Source organism: Manacus candei, unplaced genomic scaffold (assembly GCF_025592945.1).
Source record: "Manacus candei isolate 608988 ecotype Guabito, Panama unplaced genomic scaffold, ASM2559294v1 h1tg000197l, whole genome shotgun sequence".
Lineage (NCBI taxonomy): Eukaryota > Metazoa > Chordata > Aves > Passeriformes > Pipridae > Manacus > Manacus candei.
In genome coordinates, this window is record NW_026138245.1 from 179,631 (window position 1) to 193,665 (window position 14,035).

The window sequence follows — 14,035 nt, forward strand, 5'->3', positions numbered from 1 at the left end:
GTGTTCCAATTCCCTTTCCAGGTGTTCCCATCCCATTCTAGTTGTTCCCATCCTATTCCAGGTGTCCCCATTCCCATTCCAGGAGTTCCCATTCCCATTCCATGTGTTACCATTCCATGTGTTCCAATTCCCTTTCCAGGTGTTCCATCCCATTCTAGGTGTCTCCATTCCCAATCCTGCTGTCCGCATTCCCATTCCAGGTGTTCCCATTCCCATTCCAGGTGATCCCATTCCAGGTGTCTCCATTCCAATTCCAGTTGTTCCCATTCCTGGTGTCCCCATTTCCAATCCAGGTGTTCCCATTCCCGTTCCCGGTGTCCCCATTCCAATTTCAGGTGTCCCCATTCCAATTCCAGGTGTTCCCATTCCTGGTGTCCCCATTTCCAATCCAGGTGTTCCCATTCCCGTTCCAGGTGTCCCCAGTCCAATTTCAGGTGTCCCCATTCCAATTCCAGGTGTTCCCATTCCTGGTGTCCCCATTTCCAATCCAGGTGTTCCCATTCCCGTTCCAGGTGTCCCCATTCCAATTTCAGGTGTCCCCATTCCAATTCCAGGTGTTCCCATTCCCATTCCAGGTGTTTCCATTCCCATTCCAGATGTTCCTATTCCCATTCCAGGTGTTCCCATTCCAGGTGTTTCTATTCCAGTTCCAGGTGTTCCCATTCCCATTCCTGCTGCCCCCATTCCCATTCCAGGTGTTTCCATTCCCATTCCTGGTGTCCCCATTCCCATTCCTGGTGTCCCCATTGCCATTCCAGGTGTTCCCATTCCAGGTGTCTCCATTCCAATTCCAGGTGTTCCCATTCCAGGTGTCCCCATTTCCATTCCAGGTGTTCCCATTCCCATTCCAGGTGTTCCTTCCCCGTTCCACGTGTCCCCATTCCCATTCCTGCTGCCCGCATTCCCATTCCTAGTGTCCCCAATCTGCTCCCAATGTCCCAATTCCCATTCCAGGTCTTCCCATTCCCATTCCTGGTGTTCCCATCCCATTGCTATTGTCCCCATCCCATTCCTGATGTCCCCATTCCCATCCCAGGCATTCTCATTCCCATTCCAGGTGTTCCATCCCATTCTAGGGGTCACCGCTGTCATTTCCCCTGCTGGTTTACCTTTAAACCAGCACACCAGGGCTGTGCCCAACGGGGGTCCCTGTGGATCATCCAACGCGGGTCCTCCCATGGCTGATGGAGTTGGAGCAGCGGCCGAAGCTCTTCCCGCAGTCGGGGCACTCGGGGCTTCTCTTACCGGTGGGTCCGTTGGTGGGAGGTCAAGGCAGAGCTGTCCCTGAAGCTCTTCCCACACTCCCCACACTTGTGAGGCCTCTCCCTGCTGTGGATGTGATGGTGGGTGTAGAGGGTGGAGCTGTCCCACATTCCCTACACGTGTAGGGCTATTCCCCACTGTGGATGTGCTGGTGGCTGAGCAGCTTGGTGCTTGTGCTGAAGCTCTTCCCACATTCCAAGCACTTGTAGGGCCATTCCCTGGTGGGGATGCAACGGTGTTTGCAAAGGCTGGAGCTGTCCCTGAAGCTCTTCCCACACTCCCCACACATGTAGGGCCTTTCCCACCGTGGATCCTCTGGTGTTGGAGCAGGTAGGAGCTCTGCTTGAAGCTCTTCCCACACTCCTCACACGTGTAGGGCCGTTCCCCAGTGTGGACCATCTGGTGTTGGAGCAGGGTGGAGCTCCGCTTGAAGCTTTTCCCACACTTCCCACACTTGTAGCGCTGTTCCCCACTGTGGATGCGACAGTGGCTGCGGAGGTTGGTGCTCTGGCTGAAGCTCTTCCCACACTCCTCACACCTGTAGGGCCGTTCCCCACTGTGGATGTGCTGGTGCCTCAGGAGGCTGGATCTCTTGCTGAAGATCTTCCCACATTCCAAGCACCTGAAGGGTTTCTCCCTGCTGGGAGGCTGCTCAGGGACCACCAGCTCGCAGCTCTGCCTCAAGCTCCGGCCGCCTTCCCGGCACACGCTGGCTCTTTCCTCCTCACAGCCCCCTGGGCTGGCTTTGGAGCCCCTCCTGCGGGGGCATCTCCGGCCCTTTTCCTCCCCGCTGCCTTCCTGCGCCGGGGAGCCCTTCAAAACGGCCTCTCCCACCAGGCTCTGCCGGGGGGATTTGTCCTCCGCGCTCTCCGGCCTCACCTCGGGGCCTGGGGCAGGAACCAACAAGGACACGCAGGGGATTTGCCTCCGGCCCACAGGGAAGCCCAAGGACATCCCCCCAACTCCGGCCCCGGCAGGACGGCCACAAAAGACAAAAGACCCACCCAAAGGGGCACTGACTTCCTCCTCACCTGCCTGGGGGGCCCAAGGCACCTTCCTCTTCCTCGCAGCCTCCTCCTCCATCCGCCCAAGCTTTGGGAAACAGAAATCCTGATGGGGAGGGAAAAACAAGGGGTGAGTGCGTTGCCTTGGGAGTTCCTCCTGCCCAAGTCCAGCTCTAGGACTCACTGGGCATCTTGTGTCCATAAAAACCCCCAAAACAACAACATTCAGCCCAAAATCCCCTCCCAGGAGTTCCCCCTCTCTGCTCTCTGGGGTTAGGGGGGTCCCCCCTGTCTGGCCTGATGGCACTTCTGCCTGCATTGGGGGTCCCCCTTCTCCGGGCTGCCGGGGGTCTCCCGACTCCGGGGGGTTCCCACTCTCCGGGGTCCCCATTAATGTTGCCAGGGGGGTCCCAGGGCTCACTTCTCCCCACTCTGCCTCCCGGGGCCGGCCGGCCCTCCTCTCTCGGCTCCCACCCTCGCAAACCTCTTGGCGCTCTCGGCTCCCACCCCGCCTCAAGGCCCCCCCTCCTCTCCACACTCCAAGGCCTTCCCCCTCTCCGGGACCCCCGCTTAAGGGGCCCGGCGCTCCCTCTCTACTCCCCCCCTTCCAGCATTCCGGGGGTCCCCCAGCTCCGGGATCGCCCCTCTCCGCTCTCCCCACTCCGCGGCTACCGGGGTTCCCCCCTGGCTCTCACGGGGGCCCCCAAACCGCTCTCGCCCCCCCCGTCATTGCCCAGCGACCGCCAGGACCTTTTGGCTGCTCTTCTTTGTGCTCCCGCTCGGCTCCTCCCTCGGCTGGGCCGCCGCTTTTGGCGGGTTTCCTCCTCCGGGATCCGCCCCCTGCAGCCCTTCCCCCCCTGGACCAGCCCCCTTGGGCCACCCTTGGGCCCCCCTTGGGACCCCTTGGGCCCCCCTTGCCCAATAAGTCTGATTATGCAAACAAGCAATTGGTTTTAACCCACAAAACCCAAAAGTTATAACCCAGCACCCTGGGGCATGAACAAAGTGGTTTTCCTTGGGCCCCCCCCTGAGTCCAAAGTAAAGGGAGAGGGAAAAAAAACCTGCTGGTGGGAGAGCTGTTGCAGTCTGGTCAGAAGTGGTGATTGCAGTCCAGTTGAGGGTGGTGGTCTCAGTCTAGGTGAGAGTGGTGAGCTGCAGCCTTCCTGTGGATCCCACGAGTGGTGGAAAGGTTCTGAAACTCCAGGTTTATATATTCTCCAGTTCAGGCAGGAATGGTCAGTGATTCCCTCAGAGCGGGGAATTCCATAAAAGGATATGAGGATTCTCTGAGCGGGGAATTCCAAAAAAGGATGCTCAGTTCGTTCCCTCAGAGTGGGGAATTCCATAAAAGGATATGAGGGTTCTCTGAGCGGGGAATTCCATAAAAGGATGCTCAGTTCGTTCCCTCAGAGTGGGGAATTCCATAAAAGGATATGAAGATTGCCAGAGTGGGGAATTCCATAAAAGGGTATGAGGACAGGGACACCCCCCCACCTCGCATGCCCCCCCCCCCCCGACAACAGTTCCTGGGAAAATGGCATGGAAGGCCATAGAATACACACTTTTGGGCTACACCCATCCAGTGAGGAATCGGTCCCAGCTGTTCTAACTAGGACACTGTGTCCGTCATCGCTGCCATCATCATCATCATCGGCCTCGTGGCAGTCGGTGTCTGGAAGCTCCGATCCGGTAACTCCCGGGATGGGGGTCGGCAAGGGGCACGGATCCGCCCGGCAGCATTCCGGGGATCCTGTGCCACGGGTGCTGATCCCACTTTCTTTCCATTGGGAGCAGGGAGGGGAATGGATACGACCCTGCGCCCACCAGTGAGTCCCAGCAGCGTGTGTGGATCCAGATCCTCTGTGCAGGGATCCCAGGATGCATGCCAGGATTCCAGAGGGGAATGGGGGCCTAATGGTTGGAGCGGGATTGGAAGGGGATTGCAGCTCAGGGCAGGATTCCAGAGTGGGATCAGCTGGAATTGTGGACTGGGATCAGGGCTGGATTCTGGAGTGGGATTGGGGTGGGATGGATGGAGTGGGATTGGGGTGGGATGGACAGAGCAGGATCAGGTGGGATTCCGGAGCACTTCCTACTCTCCCTGGGCTCCACAGCCAGCTCCATCCCCTGGGATGGGAACAGGGACATCGTGACTCCTTTCCCCGCTCTCATCCCGGCAGGAATCACGGTCTGAGCAATCCTGGAGCTGGATCCACCCCTTCCCTCTCCCTGTGGAAAGGCAGGAGCTGCTGGCAGAGCTCATCCCGCTGCTCCCACCCACCCCGGCCCCCCTGCGGCTCTTCCCCATGGATCAACTTCCTGCTTTTTCCCGTGTGAAACCCAGGACCACAATTATTCCTGAGGCTTTAATTTGGGTGTGAAAATCTCCTGCTTTGGGTAATAAATCCTGGCTTCTCCTCCGGCATCCGGCAGTTCCTCTGTGGGAACCAGGAATAGGAATGGGGACAGGGGGGACTGGGATGGGATCATTGGGGACAGGGATGGGGACACTGGGAGCAGGTTGGGGACAGCAGAAATGGGCATGGGAACTCCAGGAATGGGAATGGGGACATTGGGAGCAGGTTGGAGTCACCAGGAATGGGAATTGGGGCACTGGGAATGGGAATGGGGACATGGGAGACCAGGATAGGGATAGTGGGGACAGGAATGGGGACAATGTGAGCAGGTTGGCACAGCAGGAAGTGGGAATGGGGAGAGGGATGGGAACCCCAGGAATGGGAATGGGGACAGGGATGGGAACGTGTCTCTCCAGGAGTTGGTTCTATACAAAGGTGGGTCCCTGGCTCGAGGCCACGGGAAGCCCCTTCTTTGGGAATGTCTGGGAAGCAGGTGTCAGAGGTTTGAAAAGAGGTGTTGGAATTGTTTCCCAGTGTCCCCCCATTCCCATCTGTGTCTCCCGGGATGGGGTGGGTTGGAGCGGAGCCGCAGGCGCTGGGCAGGGGCAGTGGGGGGAGGGCGGCTCTCGGGGACACCGCGGTGGCCGCGGGGAGGGCGGGGGGTCCTTTGTTCGGGGGCTTTTGGGGTTTGTCCGGGACCGGACAGAGCGGGAGCTGATTTTGGCCACCTCGTTCTCTTTTCCTGACAGGAAGTTTTTTCCCCACGGGACACCTCGTGGAGAGTGACCGAGAGAGAGAGAGAGAGCCCGACCCATCTGGGAGTGAGGTGTTCTGCTTTGGGGACTGCCCTGGGAAAAGGGACTCCTTCACTGCTGGCTGCGAGCACACGGGGCTGAGAGAGCTTTGAACTGCCGGGAGAGTTTCTCCCCCCCATCTGGGGATTTGGGACTTTGTTTTGTCTTGTTTAACTAAGACCCTGTGCCCCCAGGGGGAGGAGGAGGAAAGGAGACCAAGAGGTTCCGTGGCTACTCAAACTGCAGAGGAACAACCTGTGCCAGTAGCAGCTGCCCCTCTACAGAAGAAATCCAAGACCAAATCAGCTCAGTTAGTGAGGGATGAAGGGGAAGCAGAGCCCTCAGAACAGGAGCAAGAGGCAGGGCCAGAGATAATCACCAGATCCCCATCCCAGGCTGAGCTGTGAGAGATGTGAAAAGATTTCAGCCTCCAGCTGGGAGAGCCCCTGCTGACCTGGCTGCTCCAGTGCTGGGATATCATGGCCCAGCATATGGAACTAGGTGGGAGTGCAGCCAAGCAATGGGATCCCTGTCCTGGGATGTTGGGATTGACCAGGGGAGTGGGAAGAGGACAGAGAGGGGATGAGAGCTGGGTACAGGCTTGAGAATTGTCAGGAGGGGAAAGGGATGTCTAAGAACAAGTCCCTCAGGAGAGGGAAGCAGAGAGGTTGTGTTTTCACCCCAGCACAAGGGTCTGCAGGGCAGAGCAGAGAATATGCCCACAGAAGATTCTTGTGCGTCCATCTTTGCAGTTCTGACAGGCACTTCTTGTCACAGCCTGTCCTCTCCATTCCAGAATAGGCCCTGGCAACCAAAGAACCAACGCCCTACAACCCCAAAGTGCAGCCCCACCTTTGTGCCATGGGCCCTCTTGTGATGTCACAGCCTATCCCCTCCATTCCAGAATGGCTGCTGGAAACCAAAAAAACAATGTCTCACAGCCCCTAGTGCAGCCCAACCCCTGTGCCATGGGCCCCATTGTGATGTCACAGCCTGTCCTCTCCATTCTGGAATAGCCCCTGGAAACCAAAGAACCAACACCTCACACCCCCACAGTGCAGCCCCACCTGTCTGCCACGGGACTCTTTTGGATGTCACGGCCTTTCCCCCAGGAAAGAAAGCCTGGAACCTTCGGGTTTCACATGCACTTGGGGGGCCACCCTGGGCACTCCATGGGCAGCAAGAGCTTTCTGTCCTGTCCCTTTTTGTCTGGCAGGAATCTTCAGCTGTGTTCAGTTTGGGCAGTCAGACTGGCAATTTCAGCCCAGGGCTCCTGCAAGTGAACGACAACCCTTCCCTCCAGGAAAGAAACCCCTTACCCTCGGTCTCTTCTCCTGTTCCTTAAAACACAACCTGCAGGGGAGCTTTCTGGGATCTCTTCTCTTGGGAATTGGGAAGACGGACCCACTCCCATGTTTAACACCTCAGGCAAAACCACCCTTTTAACACCTTTCCCAACCCTCCCCAACCTTTCCCAAAGCCCAGATTTTACAGGTGTCCTGTAATTATGGCCCAATCTCACCCAAGCCCACAAACCATGACAGAAACCTCTCAGCCTCACGCTGCCTCCTTCCCATTGCTGTGCCTTATGTGCAGGCAAAAGGCCTTAAAATCAAGTACCCAAAATTCATGGCCTGTTCTTTTTCCCACAAAAGAAGGCGTGGTGAACTCTCCAGACCAGGGAACTGGAAGATCTCCCCAAAACTCCTTTGGTACACGCTGCAGGACCAACGATTCCTCTGCTCTGCCCTGTCGGCGCTGCTTTGTCTCATCTGGGTCCCCAGAAACCGTCAGCGAATACCGGGGAATAAAATCTCTGAGCAGTTGGTTGGGTTCCAGAGGTGACCCTACTTCATTCAGCTCTCAAGGGACACAGGAATTGCTCTCTAACACCTGTACATCAGTTCTCAAAACTTTTAAGTATTTCTTCATTTTAGCAAACAAAGAATTCCTGTCCATTGGCTTACCATTTCTCTGCAGGAATTCTTATTCTCTCTTCTATTGGCTCTTGATTTCTCACTTTGCATGATGCTTAGTCCACAGTTTTTGTCCTTTTCTTGTCTATTCCCTAGATAGGGAGAGCCTCAGTAACTGTCTGTGTTAGTTTTGTCTTTGTCTCTGGTTTCTCTAAGGGTCTTGGTGGTTTAGAAATTCTGCCTTCTTGGTGTCCAGGTCTCAAAAATAGATTTCTCTGCCAGGTCTCTGACCACTGAAATATGGCAGGCCTTAAACTTTTCCTTTGTTTTTCTAACAAATGGCCTTGGCCCAGAACTTGTCCATCATCCATTGTCTCTTGCCCCCATTCAATCTCCTACCAGCAGTTTCTCCCCACTGCTGGGTGGGCTCCTTTGTCAAGCACTAGAACTTGTTGGGTAACAGGCCCAGTCCTGTTGCCTATTTTTCGTGGGGATCTGCAGGAGGGCATTGAGTCTTCCAGGAGCAAATTGGCAGAGGACCCCAAGCTGGCTTGCAGTGTGGATGTGCTGGAGGGCAGGAAGGCTGTGCAGAGGGACCTGGACAGGCTGGACCTCTGGGCCGAGCCCGTGGGCATGAGGTTCAAGAGTGCCTTTGGTGCCTTTGGGGCCTCTGGCCACAAGAACCCCCTGCAGCTCCAGGCCGGGGGCAGAGGAGCTGCAAAGGGTCCCCGTGGGAGAGGCCTTGGGGGTGCTGGTGGACAGAGGCTGAACCTGAGCCAGCGGGTGCCCGGGTGGGCAAGAAGGCCAAGGGCAGGCTGGCCTGGATCAGAAAGAGTGTGGCAGCAGGAGCAGGGCAGGGATTCTTCTGCTGGACTGGGCACTGGTGAGGCCACCCCTGGAGTGCTGTGTCCAGCTCTGGGCCCCTCAATTCAGGGAGAACCTTGAGGGGCTGCAGTGGGTGGAGAGCAGGGCAATGGAGCTGGGCAAGGGTCTGCAGTGCATGGCCTGTGAGGAGCAGCTGAGGGAGCTGGGCTTCTCCAACCTGGAGAAGAGGAGGCTCGGGGCTGACCTTCTCCCTGTCCACAACTTCCTGACTGGAGGCTGGAGCCAGGTGGGGGTCAGCCCCTTCTCCGAGGTAACAGGTGACAGGACAAGAGGACACGAGGACCTGCCTGTCAGGGGCTGTTTGTCAGGGACAGGAGCAGGACTTTTTGGAGAGAAACAGGGATTAGGTCTTGAAATGGGCTGCCCAGGGAGGTGGTGGAGTCACCGTCCCTGGAGGTGTTTAAGCAAAGACTGGCCATGGCACTGAGTGCCGTGCTCTGCTTGACGTGCTGGGGATGGGGCGTAGGCTGGACGCCGGTTGATCTCACAAGTCTCTGCCAAGCTCAGGGACTCTGGGCTTCAGTGCCACCCCAGCCTTTGGGGACAGCGTGCTGGTGGCTCAGAGGCTCCGTCCTTGCCTTGCCTTGCCCATCTCCTGGCTGCCAGGCAAGGGCCTTGTGACATCACAGCCTCTGTGGAACAGCACGGGGGCTGAAAAGTGTCAGTGCTGCGTCCCCGTGCCCAGAGCCTGGGCAGAAGTTGGCTGGCAGGGACGGGCAGAGACTGTGCAGAGGTGTCAGCTCGTCCCGCAGCAGCACCATGCCCAGCCAGGGCATCTCCTGGCTCCTCAGGCTCTCGGTGCTCCTGCTCTTGCCTGGCCCACTGGAGCCTTGCAGCCGTGCCACAGGTGCCATTGCTGAGAACCGGGGTTTGCCTTGGATGGCCCCTTGCCAGAAAAGGCAGGAGAGGCTGGAGAGAGGGGAAGGAGGGGGGTCAGGCCGCTGGGATGGTGCCGGCGGGCCGTGAGCCCCAAGCCAGCAAGGCCTTGGGCCCACCCGGTGTCAGGGGAGGACTGAGAGCCCCCAGGGAGGAGGAAAGCTGGGCAGGCCCCAAGGCTCCTGGGCCTCTTCCTTGGTAGCCCTTTGGCCAAGGCCCCGAGGCAGAGGTGGGGCTCAGCCCCTGCCCAGCAATGGGGCACAGGCTGAGCCCCAGGGACACCAGACCCAGGCGGCCTGAGCTCTTCTTCCTGCAGCGTCTGCCTGGGGCAGCCCAGCCAGGCCTGAGTCTCTGCAGGAGAGGCCAAGCCCAGCCAGAGAGGGCTCAGCCCTCTGAGGCTGCACTCACTGCAAAGGGAGAAAACATTGGCCCAGAGGACATCCTGCCCCCAAATGGAGAACTGGAAAGGTCAAGAAGAAAAAGGTCATCCTCCTCCATTACTCAAGAAATGTTCAGACCTCTTTCCTAAAAGCATCCAGGACTCGGGTCACCCAGTTTTGTCTCTGACAAGGCTTTGCAGGGGCTGCTTGGGAAAGGGAAGCCCTGGGGCCCCAGTGCAGATGGTGGGGCTGCACTCTGGGGGGGTCAGTCTTTGGCTCTTGGCTTCTAGAGGCCCCCAGGAGTCAGTGAGCCGGGCTGGGGCCGAGGGGCAGGACTGGCTGGGATTGCCTCTGGGGCCTGGCCCAGAAAATGGAAGTGTCCCCATGGGGGCAGCTGGAAAGGGCCCAGGAAGGAAATGCTGCCCCAGCGCAGGCTGTGGCAGTGGGGAGTGTGCAGGGGGAGGAGGTTGGGCCAGAGCAGGGCTGGGCAAGAAGGGCCAAGCCGCGGGTGGGTTCTCCCCTGGCCCCCAGGGCCCAGCCCCTGATGGGAGGGCCTTGGGCAGGGCCTGGGGCGACTGCAGGAACCTCCGAGGCAGCCCAAGGGCCGTGCTTTTGGCAGCTGGGTTGACAGGCCCAGCTCTCTGCAAGAGAAGTGCTGTCCATCCCACCCTAATCCCATTCCATCCATCCCACGCCAATCCCACTGCAGAATCCAGCCCTGATCCCCGTCCACAATTCCACCTGATCCCACTCTGGAATCCTGCCCTGAGCTGCAATCCCCTTCCAATCCCACTCCAGCCATTAGGCCCCCATTCCCCTCTGGAATCCCGGCATCCATCCTGGGATCCCTGCACAGAGGATCTGGATCCACACACGCTGCTGGGACTCACTGGTGGGCGTGGGGTCGTATCCATTCCCCTCCCTCTTCCCTATGGAAAGAAAGTGGGATCAGCACCCGTGGCACAGGATCCCCGGAATGCTGCCGGGCGGATCCGTGCCCCTTGCCGACCCCCATCCCGGGAGTTACCGGATCGGAGCTTCCAGACACCGACTGCCACGAGGCCGATGATGATGATGATGGCAGCGATGACGGACACAGTGTCCTAGTTAGAACAGCTGGGACCGATTCCTCACTGGATGGGTGTAGCCCAAAACTCTGTATTCTATGGCCTTCCATGCCATTTTCCCAGGAACTGTTGTCGGGGGGGGGACTGTGGGGGGGGCATGCGAGGTGGGGGGGGTGTCCCTGTCCTCATACCCTTTTATGGAATTCCCTAATCTGAGAATCCTCATATCCTTTTATGGAATTCCCCACGCTGAGGGAAGAACTAAGCATCCTTTTATGGAATTCCCCGCTCTGAGGGAACGACTGACCATTCCTGCCTGAACTGGAGAATATATAAACCTGGACTTTCGGAACCTTTCCACCACTCGTGGGATCCAGAAGAAGGCTGCAGCTCATCGCTCTCAACCAGACTGAGACCACCACCCTCAACTGGACTGCAACCACCACTTCTGACCAGACTGCAACAGCTCTCCCACCAGCAGGTTTTTTCCCCTCTCCCTTTACTTTGGACTCCGGGGGGGCCCAAGGAAAACCACTTTGTTCATGCCCCAGGGTGCTGGGTTATACATTTGGGTTTTGTGGATGAAAACCAAATTGCTTGTTTGTATAATCAGACTTATTGGGCAAGGGGGGCCCAAGGGGGGCCCAAGGGGGGCCCAGGGAGGCTGGTCCAGGAGGGAAAGGCTGCAGGGGGCGGATCCCGGAGGAGGAAACCCGCCAAAAGCGGCAGCCCAGCCGAGGGAGGAGCCGAGCGGGAGCACAAAGAAGAGCAGCCAAAAGGTCCTGGCGGTGGCTGGGCAATGGCGGGGGGGGTGAGAGCGGTTTGGGGGCCCCCGTGAGAGCCGGGGGGGAACCCCGGTAGCCGCGGAGTGGGGAGAGCGGAGAGGGGCGATCCCGGAGCTGGGGGACCCCCGGAATGCTGGAGGGGGGGAGCAGAGAGGGAGCGCCGGGCCCCTTAAGCGGGGGTCCCGGAGAGGGGGAAGGCCTTGGAGTGTGGAGAGGAGGGGGGGCCTTGAGGCGGGGTGGGAGCCGAGAGCGCCAAGAGGTTTGCGAGGGTGGGAGCCGAGAGAGGAGGGCTGGCCGGCCCCGGGAGGCAGAGTGGGGAGAAGTGAGCCCTGGGACCCCCCCTGGCAAGTCTCAAGGGGACCCCGGAGAGTGGGAACCCCCCAGTGTCGCGGGACCCCCGGCAGGCCGGAGAAGGGGGACCCCCAATGCAGGCAGAAGTGCCATCAGGCCAGACAGGGGACCCCCCTAACCCCAGAGAGCAGAGAGGGGGAATTTTGGTAGGGGTTTTTGGGCTGAATGTTGTTGTTTTGGAAGTTTTTATGGACACAAGATGCCCGGTGAGTCCTTGAGCTGGACTTGGGCAGGAGGAACCCCAAGGGCAATGTGCTCACCCCATGTTGTCCCCCCCAGCATTATTTCTGCTTCCCAAAGCTTGGGCGGATGGAGGAGGAGGCTGCGAGGAAGAGGAAGGTGCCTTGGGCCCCCCAGGCAGGTGAGGAGGAAGTCAGTGCCCCTTTGGGTGGGTCTTTTGTCTTTTGTGGCCGTCCTGGTGGGGCCGGAGTTGGGGGGATGTCCTTGGGCTTCCCTGTGGGCCGGAGGCAAATCCCCTGCGTGTCCTTGTTGGTTCCTGCCCCAGGCCCCGAGGTGAGGCCGGAGAGCGCAGAGGACAAATCCCCCCGGCAGAGCCTGGTGGGAGAGGCCGTTTTGAAGGGCTCCCCGGCGCAGGAAGGCAGCGGGGAGGAAAAGGGCCGGAGATGCCCCCGCAGGAGGGGCTCCAAAGCCAGCCCAGGGGGCTGTGAGGAGGAAAGAGCCAGCGTGTGCCGGGAAGGCGGCCGGAGCTTGAGGCGGAGCTGCGAGCTGGTGGTCCCTGAGCAGCCTCCCAGCAGGGAGAAGCACTTCATGTGCTTGGAATGTGGGAAGAGCTTCAGAAAGAGATCCAGCCTCCTGAGGCACCAGCACATCCACAGTGGGGAACAGCCCTACACGTGTGGGGAGTGTGGGAAGAGCTTCAATCAGATCTTCGCCCTGCGCCGACACCAGATGATCCACAGTGGGGAACGGCCCTACACGTGTGAGGAGTGTGGGAAGAGCTTCAGTGACATCTCCACCCTCCGCAAACACCGTCGCATCCACAGTGGGGAAAGGCCCTACACGTGTGGGGAGTGTGGGAAGAGCTTCAAACAGAGCTCCCACCTGCTCCGACACCAGATGATCCACAGTGGGAACGGCCCTACACGTGTGGGGAGTGTGGGAAGAGCTTCAGGGACAGCTCCAGCCTTTGCAAACACCGTTGCATCCACACCAGGGAATGGCCCTACAAGTGCTTGGAATGTGGGAAGAGCTTCAGCACAAGCACCAAGCTGCTCAGCCACGAGCACATCCCCACTGGGGAACAGCCCTACACGTGTAGGGAATGTGGGACAGCTCCACCCTCTACACCCACCTTCGCATCCACTTCAGGGAGAGGCCCCACAAGTGTGGGGAGTGTGGGAAGAGCTTCAGGGACAGCTCTGCCTTGACCTCCCACCAACGGACCCACCGGTAAGAGAAGCCCCGAGTGCCCCGACTGCGGGAAGAGCTTCGGCCGCTGCTCCAACTCCATCAGCCATGGGAGGACCCGCGTTGGATGATCCACAGGGACCCTTGTTGGGCACAGACCTGGTGTGCTGGTTTAAAGGTAAACCAGCAGGGGAAATGACAGCGGTGACACCTAGAATGGGATGGAACACCTGGAATGGGAATGAGAATGCCTGGAATGGGAATGGGGACATCAGGAATGGGATGGGGACAATAGCAATGGGATGGGAACACCAGGAATGGGAATGGGAACACCTGGAATGGGAATTGGGACATTGGGAGCAGACTGGGGACACTAGGAATGGGAATGCGGGCAGCAGGAATGGGAATGGGGACACGTGGAATGGGGAGGGAACACCTGGAATGGGAACGGGAACACCTGGAATGGAAATGGGGACACCAGGAATGGAAATGGGAACACCTGGAATGGAAATGGGGACACCAGGAATGGGAATGGGAACACCTGGAATGGGAATGGGAACAACTGGAATTGGAGTGGAGACACCTGGAATGGGAACACCAGGAATGGAAATGGAAACACCTGGAATTGGAGTGGAGACACCTGGAATGGGAACACCAGGAATGGGAATGGGAACACCTGGAATGGGAATGGGGACACCTGGAATGGGAACACCTGGAATGGGAATGGGAACACCTGGAATGGAAATGGGGACACCAGGAATGGGAATGGAAACACCTGGAATGGAAATGGGAACACCTGGAATTGGAATGGAGACACATGGAATGGGAACACCAGGAATGGGAATGGGAACACCTGGAATGGAAATGGGGACACCTGGAATGGGAACACCTGGAATGGGAATGGGAACATCTGGAATGGAAATGGGGACACCAGGAATGGGAATGGAAACACCTGGAATGGAAATGGGAACACCTGGAATTGGAGTGGA

The 14,035-nt window shown here is 58.5% G+C and overlaps 1 protein-coding gene across 1 annotated transcript in view; it reads left to right on the forward strand.

The window, feature by feature from the left end:
- LOC127464165 (uncharacterized) overlaps window positions 1-14,035 on the forward strand; it is a 348,813-nt gene that overhangs the window by 28,681 nt on the left and 306,097 nt on the right. The window contains exon 2 of the mRNA XM_051774361.1: window positions 810-871. The gene's annotated coding sequence lies outside the window, so the exon portion shown is untranslated. The remainder of the gene's footprint in view (window positions 1-809; window positions 872-14,035) is intronic.